This window comes from Citrus sinensis, chromosome 5 (genome assembly GCF_022201045.2).
Source record: "Citrus sinensis cultivar Valencia sweet orange chromosome 5, DVS_A1.0, whole genome shotgun sequence".
NCBI lineage: Eukaryota > Viridiplantae > Streptophyta > Magnoliopsida > Sapindales > Rutaceae > Citrus > Citrus sinensis.
In genome coordinates this window covers 20,577,104-20,587,775 of record NC_068560.1, presented here as the reverse complement: position 1 = coordinate 20,587,775, position 10,672 = coordinate 20,577,104, and the positions used below count along the sequence as shown (strand labels likewise).

Genomic DNA, 10,672 nt, shown 5'->3' with positions numbered 1-10,672 from the left:
ACACAGACTTTCTAGTCTCCTATATTGTTTCTGTTGTGGAAGATCCTTTTCGACGGCGACCACAGAGCATACTTTATTATAGAAAGGCTTAGGAAACTCCTTTTGGGAGTATGATAACTCTAGGAAATAAGTGTTATTACATCAATTCTAGACTTGAATCAAGATCACTTAGAGAACAAATAAGTGTTTTTATTACATTTTGGTTACATTTTGCATAAACATTCATTTTAGTCGAGACATTTAGATGAGCAAGAGGAGGAAAGAAGTTGGCCACAAAAGAAGAAAAGCACAATCGGGAATAATGCAGTGCTATTGCGGATGTTAGAGCAACCCGTGCTGTAGCAAGCTGGGAGCAATGCGGGAGAAAACTTAGGCGCGGGAGAGCGCATGTTTCCTAATTTAACGCATGCACGCTCATGGGCTTTTGTTTACCCTAATTTGCAATATAAAAGGGAGGCATGCACCACATAAAAAGGCAGCAAGGGAATTATCATTATAATAATTACAAGGAAAGAAGAAAAAGATCATAATTGAAGAGTGTTGTTTTGGCAACATTGGAGAATCGTGCATAATTATTTGGATTTGTCTTTCACCGTGCTCGACTTATATTTATCTTCTTCCTTTAATTATTTTGATGTATTTCGATATTAATATATTTATGTTTATTTTTCTCATTCAGAATATGAACTAAATTTACTTGTAGTTGAGTGACAAATAATCCAATGGGTTCTTAACTGTTCTTTTATGTTATGGTATTGCTGTAGCCTTTTACTCTAGTAGTTTTTATGAATATAACTATTATTTCGGTTGACCACCCATTTAATAGCTTCAGTTAAGATAAAGCAGCAAAATAGCATGTCTTAGCGGATATTATTAGAGTACTACTTGATCTTAAGTCGAGTTTCCTGGATTAAGTTATCTTGAATCCCATAAGGGCAATACTTGAAGTTAAGATTTGTGACGCACTAGACATAGGTGTTCACCTTGTAGGGTGGAAAGATTAAAGGTTATAATGTCGTACCATAAATATATTAGCAACTGGTCATTGTTAATAGATTTAAAGGTATGAGACTTCCAACATGCGATAGCTAAGGATGCAGATTTATTCTGCCCAGTGCTGCAGCACTTGTTGTAACAACTGGTGCTAACTTGATAAACAACAGTCACCCCATTAGGAGAGTTTGATCATTCAACTACTATAATCTCAATTGAATCTTAGACACATTTAACCTAGTTTATTTCATTACAATATTGTTTTATTTAAATCTCTCACGATTATTAATTATGATAGGAATTACTTGACAATTGTTTGTTTCGGTCTTAAGTTGATTTGCACTATTGTGATTGCTTTAACATTTCGAGTAACATCAATCCATGTGGAGGAGATCTTGATTATTCATCACTTTATTGCTTGTTGTGTATACTTGCACATTGGCATTGGTAGTAATTGCTTATAAAATTAACCAACAAGTTTTTGGCGCCGTTGCCGGAGATTGATTGTTTATTTTTGAAGTGTGAAGTAAATCTTGATAGCGCCAAATTTGATTTGATTCATTCTATTTATTTACAGATCGGTACATGCATGCGCAAAGACAGATCTGTTGTATTCCAATTCGATCCTGAGATTGAAAGGACTGTCAGGAGACTGTGAAGAGAACAAAGGAATTCAAAGACTATTTCAAGCATGAATAATTTGCAGGATGCGGGGAATTTGAATCTTCACGGGCCCTTACAACCAGTCAACATTCAAGAAGAGCAGAATGAACATGCTAATGGGAGACAGCCAGGCAATAACAATATTATTTACATGGCTGATGACAGAGACAGAGCTATAAGAGACTATGTTGTGTTAACTCCTCAAGTTGTACACCCTGGCATCATCAGACCTAAAGTAAAAGCTGCAAATTTTGAGTTGAAGCTAGTGATGTTTCAAATGTTATAAACAGTTGGTCAATTCAATGGATTGCCAAATGAAGATCCTCATCTCCATCTTAAATTGTTCTTGGAAGTAAGTGATGCTTTCAATATTGCTGGAGCAACACAAGATGCCTTAAGGCTGAGGCTCTTTCCTTATTCCTTAAGAGATCGAGCAAGAGCATGGTTAAATTCGTTACCATCTGATTCCATCACTACATGGAATGAATTGGCTGATAAATTCCTAATGAAATATTTCCCATCGATAAAAAATACAAAGTTGCGGAATGAGATTACTTCCTTCCATCAACTTGAAGATGAGAGTTTGTACGAAGCTTGGGAAAGATTCAAAGAATTGCTTAGAAGGTGTCCTCATCATGGTATACCTTGTTGCATTCAATTAGAAACTTTTTACAATGGGTTGAATCCGAGTACAAGGTTAATAGTGGATGCTTCAGCAAACAGAGCCCTGTTATCCAAATCTTACACTGAAGCTTATGAAATTCTGGAGAGAATTGCCAATAATAATTATTAGTGGCCTTCAGCCAGGCAACCAACAACAAGAGGGTCAGCAGGGGTACATAATATAGATGCAATTACAGCTTTATCAGCACAAGTAACCTTATTGACTAATATAGTAAAAGCCATGACATCTGCTCCAACAACAGTAAAGCAAGTTGCTGAACTTTCTTGTGTATATTGTGGTGAAGAACATGACTTCGATAATTGTCCTGGAAATCCAGCTTCAGTAAACTATGTGGGTAATTTTAATCGACAACCTCATAACAACCCATATTCAAATACTTACAACCCTGGCTGGAAGCAACGCCCAAATTTCTCATGGAGCAGTCAGAATCGAAATGCTCCAGCATTAAATGGACAAAATAGAAATACACAACCACCTGGTTTTCATTAACAAAGTCAAGGGCAAAAACATATCAGTTAGGATCCAATCATTTCACTGGAAGCACTGATTAAGGAGTACATTACAAAGAATGAAGCAATTGTGCAGAGTCAATCTGTATCCTTGAGAAACCTAAACCAAATGGGACAACTAGCCACAACAATGAGCAGCAGAACTCAAGGAAACATACCTAGCAACACAGAAGACCCTAGAAGAGAGAGCAAAAAACACTGCAAGGTAATTAATTTGAGATCCGGAAATAATGTTGATACCCCAGTTGATGTGACCAAAAATGAGATGAAATTCAATTCAGCACAAAAATCACCTCAAAATGGAAGCATGTTACAACAAGCCTCCCATCAAGACACTGGTTACATGAGCCAAGCTACAACAACTACAGAGGAAATTCAATCAGAACGTGCTGAAAAAGAAGTTGCAACACCAATAGCCACAACCTGCACCAAACCAAACAAACAAAGTTTGATATCTCCTAAAGCTACTCAGCAGTTTAGACATCCACCACCTTTCCCATAAAGGTTCCAGAAGCAAAAACAAGACAAGCAGTTCAGTAAATTCCTGGAAGTGCTGAAGCAATTACATATAAATATACCTTTTGTGGAAGCTTTGGAACAAATGTCAAATTATGTGAAATTTCTAAAAGATATCTTGGCACGAAAAAGAAGGCTGAGAGAGTTTGAAGCTGTTGCTTTAACACATGAAAGCAGTCATATGCTCTAAAGTAAGATTCCTACAAAAGTGAAAGATCCATGGAAATTTACAATACCCTACTCTATAGGAACTAGGTATGCTGACAGAGCACTTTATGACTTTCGAGCGAGTATTAATTTGATGCCATTATCTGTATTTAAGCAGTTAGGAGTAAGGGAGTGCAGACCAACAACAGTCACTCTGCAATTAGCTGACAAATCTCATGCATACCCTGAAGGAAAAATAGAGAATGTACTGGTAAAGGTTGACAAATTCATCTTTCCAGTGGATTTCATTGTACTAGACTTTGAAGCTAATAAAGAGGTGCCCATTATACTTGGAAGACCTTTTCTAGCAACTGGAAAAACTCTGATAGATGCACAGAAAAGAGAGCTCACCATGAGAGTGAATGATCAGCAAGTTACATTTAATGTACTAGAGGCTATGAGGAACCCTGATGAAGTAGAAGATTACAATTTCCTAAGTGTAGTGGATTTTATTGTAGCAAACAGAATGGACAGATGCTGCAGTAATGCACTTGACAAAGTCACCAGCTTTGAGGATGTCGAAGAGGAAGATGTTGCAGCAATTTAGACAGATTAGATGGACAACAAGCAATCTGATAGGCACAACAGGTTTATTAAACACCTGAATCTTTTAGACAGGGAAGTAAAAACAACTTTATCATCTATTGAATCACCTCATAATCGTGAATTAAAACTGTTACCTTCACATTTGAAGTATGCGTATCTTGGTCAAAACAACATACTCCCTATAATCATCTCTTCTACTTTGGATGCAGGTCAAGAACAGAGTCTAGTAGATTTGCTTGGCAAATATAGAAGAGCAATTGGATGGACGATGGCAAATATAAAGAGGATAAGCCCATCAATATGCATGCATAAAATCCTGTTGAAGATTGCTCCAGCAATTCGGTGGAGCACCAGAGAAGGTTGAACCCTATTATGAAAGAGGTGGTGAAGAAGGAAATCATCAAATGGTTGGATGCTGGAATCATATACCAAATATTAGACAGTTCATGGGTGAGCCCAGTTCAATGTGTTCTAAAGAAATGAGGGATAACAACAATAAATAATGAGAAGAATAAACTTATTCCTACAAGGACAGTGACTGGATGGAGAGTATGTATGGATTACAGGAAGCTCAACAAAGCCACAAGGAAAGACTATTTCCCATTTTCATTCATAGATCAGATGTTGGACAGACTTGCTGGAAAATAGTACTATTGTTTCTTATATAGGTATTCAAGCTACAACCAGATGGTTATAACTTCAGAGGATCATGAGAATACTACATTTACTTGTCCTTATGGAACATTTACTTTCAGAAGAATGCCATTTGGGTTATGTAATGCTCCAACAACTTTTCAGAGATGCATAATGTCTATATTCTTTGATATGGTAGAGCAGACTTTAGAAGTTTTCATGGATGACTTCTCAGTTTTTGGAGAAACATACAATGATTGTTTACACAACTTGGAAGAAGTTCTTAAAAGATGTGAGATGACCAACTTAGTACTCAATTGGGAAAAGTGCCATTTCATGGTGCAATAAGGAATATTGTTGGGTCACAAGGTATCCAAGAATGACATTGAGGTAGACAAAGCCAAGATAGAGGTAATAGATAAACTGCCACCTCCAACTTCAGTAAAGGGTATTAGGAGTTTTTTGGGTCATGCTGGATTCTACAGAAGATTCATCAAGGATTTTTCCAAAGTAGCTAAACCACTATGCTCATTGCTGGAACATAACAAACCTTTTCACTTTGACAAAGATTGCCTTCAAGCATTTGGAGCATTAAAGAAAGCTTTGATCACTGCTCCAGTAGTTATATCCCCAGACTGGACTTTACCATTTGAATTGATGTGTGATGTTAGTGATCATTCTGTGGGAGCAGTATTAGCGCAAAGAAAGGATAAGGTTTTTCATTCCATATACTATGCAAGCAAAACTTTCACTTTAACATTTGTGTAGTTTCCGGTGTTCATCTTGACGCCAGAGATGACCATGTCAATATTGATGGTGCCTTTACAACACGTACCATTGAGAGAGTTGCTGGTGAGAGTGCTGGAACAACCACTGAACTAGCTGTTGTAACAAGAGCAAGACGAGCTATTGGCTTAGAACAGACCATCCAGGCACTCAGCACCAGTATAACTCAATGTGCAGAAGCTCAGCAGAGAGAAAACGATTAGTTTTGGAGTTATCTACAGCACTTGGACAACCAACTACACCAATTTGCTCTGTACATGAAACGCACGCACCAGAACTTCCCTGATTAACTGCTCTAGCAGTATAATTTTGACACCAACACCACAGGTGCTCCAGCAGAAACCAGTGAAGAAGCCACTGCCACAGATGAACCAGCAGAAGAAGCTGCAACTGAACCACAAGCAGAGGTCGAATCAGAAAATACTAAACCATCTAACCCACCTGATGACGAAGGTGACAAGTTTGAGACTGATAGCTCACCCACAGAGGCAGAGGACAATTCGGAGAAAGAACGTGAGGAACCAACCATCCCACCCCAGTCCAAAACCAGGAAAAAGCACATTATTCACGAAGAGGATGAGGAAGACCTTGAAGAGGAACCGTCTATTCCAGTCCTTGCGAGCAAGGGAAAGGACAAGGGTAAAGCAAAAATGGGAACACCTTCAGCCTCTGAAGATGAAATGGAGAATCGTGCAGAATTATTTGGATTTGTCTTTCACTGTGCTCAACTTATATTTATCTTCTTCCTTTAATTGTTTTGATGTATTCCGAGATTAATATATTAATGTTTATTTTTCTCATTCAAAATATGAACTAAATTTACTTGTAGTTGAGTGACAAATAATCCAATGGGTTCTTGACTGTTCTTATATGTTGTTATGGTATTGTTGTAGCATTTTACTCTAGTAGGTTTTATGAATATAATTGTTATTTCGGTTGACCACCCATTTAATAGCTTCAGTTAAAATAGAGCAGCAAAAGGGCATGTCTTAGCGGATATTATTAGAGTACTACTTGATCTTAAGTCGAGTTTCCTGGATTAAGTTATCTTGAATCCCATAAGGGCAATACTTGAAATTAAGATTTGTGACGCACTAGACATAGGTGTTCACCTTGTAGGGTGGAGAGATTAAAGGTTATAATGTTGTACCATAAATATATTAGCAACTGGTCATTGTTAATAGATTTAAAGGTATGAGACTTCCAACATGCGATAGCTGAGGATGCATATTTATTCTGCCCAGTGTTGCAGCAGTTGTTGTAACAATTGGTGCTAACTTGATAAACAACAGTCACCCCATTAGGAGAGTTTGATTATTCAACTACTATAATCTCAATTGAATCTTAGACACATTTAACTTAGTTTATTTCATTACAGTATTGTTTTATTTAAATCTCTCGCGATAATTAATTACGATAGGAATTACTTGACAATTGTTTGTTTCGGTCTTAAGTTGATTTGCACTATTGTGATTGCTTTAGCATTTCGAGTAACATCAATCCCTGTGGAGACGATCTTGAATACTCATCACTTTATTACTTGCTGTGTATACTTGCACATTGGCATTGGTAGTAATTGCTTATAAAAATTAACCAACAGAGTATTGGCTCTGATACCAAGTTATAAAGACAAAAAATACAAAGGATGGTTTTATTACTGGAAGAGAGAATACAAGGTTTCATCCAAGTATTCTTACTACAACTCTATATTATAAGACTCCAAGACTCAATGATCCAACACACTCCTAGGGAATTCCTTTTATAGGCACTTAAAGGAATCTCCTTTTATTATTTCAATCATTACATCTTATCTATAGGGAATCTACTTTATGACTCATCACTTCTTTATATTGCATCACACAGTACATCCTTATCTCTAAGGAATTGACTTTACAACTCACTACATGTGACACCACACACTTGTTACTTATTTATTGTTCAATCCATATATATATAATCAATTTAACCATAGAAGGCAGCAGAAAGACGTGGAGTAACAAGTACTTCAAATGGTTGAGATTTCTCCATGGTCAACCCTAATCTTTCACCCATGTCCACCGGTTCATTAGATGGGGTTGCAAAATCAAATCCCTGAAGTAGAGAAGCAAGTGTAAATTGCATAACTTGGAGGGCAAATGACACTCCAGGACACATTCTTCTACCACTACCAAAAGGTAACAATTCAAAATTTTGTCCCTTAACATCAATATCCTTGTGCCTTGTCAAAAATCTTTCTGGCTGAAACTTAGATGGCTCTTCCCAGACACTTGCATCACGTTGAATTTTCCATGCATTGATAAAAAGTTGTGTGCCAGCAGGGACATGGTAAACATTAACTGTGCACTCTTCCATAGACTCATGAGGAAATAAGAATGGCACAGCAGGATACAAACGCATTGCTTCTTTGAGAATGGCTTGCAAGTAAACTAAATTTTTTATATCTTCTGCATTCACTTGCCTTTTTGTACCCACCTGAATATCGAGTTCATTTTGAGCCTTGTTTAGAATATCACGATGATTGAGAAGCAAAGACATAACCCATGTCAGTGTTATTTTTGTGGTGTCTGTTGCTCCCAAGATAAGAGCCTGCAAAATTGATAGTGTGTAAGGTGTTGTTTTGCTTTCTTATGTTACAATTATTCACAATGGAACTTAATAAAATTCGACTTAAACACCTTTTTTTTTTGCACCTTTTGAATTTTACTAGTAGAATTGGATTCAATGCACCCTGTCAAATCTACCAATACATTACCAATGACTTATTAAAAAACATAGGTCCAAATTGACTAATGCGATACATAATGAATGGATGATGATTTCATCGACAATTTAATTCACCTTTTTTTTTCCTTTCGATGTGGAAATAAAATAACTAAAAAATTATCAATTCACATATTACAAATTTATTAATTGCACTTGTTTGTTAATCTCATCTTGAAGAATGATGTGTACAACAATTTTAATGACTATGACCGTAAACTCTTTTAAAAAAGATAGAATATTATGTTAAATGTTATGTACAAATTAGTAAAACTTCTTGTGTGAAAAGAAGAGGTCTAAGGTAAGGTCTAGTTCTATTGGTAAGAAACAACTTTGTTAAGGTTTAGGATTAGTTCACCTTACTAGTGCGTCTACATTAAAAATAAAAATATAAAATAGTAAAACATGATAAAGTAGTTCTAAGTTCGAATACTCCACTCATGTGGATGCAGAGAATGCAGAGGTGATTAAGTCGTGCTCAGACTATAATTAAAATTAAAAAAAAATTTCGGTTAGGAAAGGCTTACCAAACAAATAGCTTTATTGATTATATCAACATCACGACCCAAATATTGCTCTGCATCACCAATGATCGAAAGCATGACATCCATAAAATCTTCTTCTTTTTAATCTCCTGAGAGTCTCTCTTCCTCTTGTGCTCTTCTAACCATCCTTGAACAACAACGTCTAATTCTTTTGCAATCTTCTTCATTGACCTCTCATCACCCCCTATATCCAACCGTCTCAAAAACGGTAGGGCATCTGACACCACAAACTTACCACTCATTTCAAAAAATCTCGTCAGTAGCTCTTTCCATTTTTCACTATCCACTGAATTGCACTCCTTTCCAACAATCATTCTTAAAACCACATTACGGAGGATGTCCTCAAACCATTTCTTCATCTCTACCAGCAACATCTTATTAGGGCTTTTGTTGTTGTGCCATAACTCATATAACTCCTTCAAACATGTCTTCACCTCGTATTCTCGTACGTGCTTGAGCTTCTCGAGCCGATGGTTTGCGAGAAGCTCAAGTGTGGCTATCTTGCGTGTCTCGCGCCAGTACGAGCCATATGGGCTGAAGACAAACATGGAAAAATTGTAGCCTAAAATCTCCATAGCTAGAGTTTTCGGACGGTTGGCAAAGACTTTGTCATGTGTTGTGAGACACTCTTTAGCAATCTCCCAATTACTCACGATTAAAGCTGGATTTTTGCCTATCCTGATATTAAAGATTGGTCCATACTTGTCAGCCATTCTGCCGAACACCCTGTAAGGAGGTTCTGGCCCTCGTAAGAGGTGTAGATGGCCAATCACTGGCCAAGCTCCACCTGCTTCTGGTGCTCCCCTTCTCTTCTTGCCTATGCATTTTCTAAGCAAATTTCTTGAAACTAGAAACGACGTGTATAGAATGATTAAAAGGGTGATTAAAATTGCAGCTACAGCACTTGTTTGAGATAAAACAAGAATGCCCATGGCTGCTAGCACTAAAATTTGAGTGGCAGTAGTTGTAAACTTTTACAGAAATTATAAAAATTATGAGTAACTCTCTCTATCTTTTTGGAGCAGATTTTTGAGCTGAACTTTAAATAGACTATACTAAGAAAGGTCTATGTTCAAGTTTTAGAATTGAATCAATATAAATAATAATAAAAATAATGTTGTGCTATGAAGACTTAAGACTTTCAGTTGTTTCAAGGTGGAAGAAAAAAGTGACAATAGATAAATTCAAACACGAGAAGTTCTAGAATACATCAAATATAATACAAGTAACCGGTGTATGTATAATACATCTAATTAAATTTTATACATCCACCATTTGTATGTGGTCTCTCAAAATAAATAAAAATATATTATAAATATTATTTACTTGTTGAATGACTAATATAATATCTCTGATGTATGCACTTACAATTTTATTGATATTATTACAAAGTGTACAAAGACAATATAGAGTTGTAAACTTGCATATTAAATTGTCAAAATTGACAGGTAAAATGTTATATTTCAACTTAAAATTGGCAGCACTAATGTACCTAATCGTAAAATATGTTGATTAGTTCATACGCCATCTATCCAGGCCTTTTGACTAGTTAATCCAAGAAATCCATCATGGCAAATGTTAGAGAATAATTATCTAAAGTGAAGAGAATTATGAACACGTCACTATCGATCCGAGCAGTTGAGAGTAACGTAACTTAGATTGTGAAATATTAATTCTTTGTATACATCATAATTTGGATAACAATTCTATATTCACAGGCCTTGATTATATGGGCAAAGCTATGAGACCACAATTGTATGGTACCACAATTGGATCCAACCATTGGATCTAGCCCACAGTTGTCACCAAAATTGGATCCAAAGGCTGGA

General features: G+C 36.4%; 1 non-coding gene and 1 pseudogene across 1 annotated transcript; both read right to left on the bottom strand.

The window, feature by feature from the left end:
* Window positions 1–2,191: 2,191 nt before the first annotated feature.
* LOC127902928 (small nucleolar RNA R71) lies at window positions 2,192–2,298 on the bottom strand. Its single transcript, XR_008055566.1, has one exon. It is a non-coding gene; the product is annotated as a small nucleolar RNA R71 (small nucleolar RNA).
* Window positions 2,299–7,173: 4,875 nt separating this feature from the next.
* On the bottom strand, window positions 7,174–9,867 carry LOC127902738 (cytochrome P450 CYP82D47-like; annotated as a pseudogene).
* Window positions 9,868–10,672: the final 805 nt, after the last annotated feature.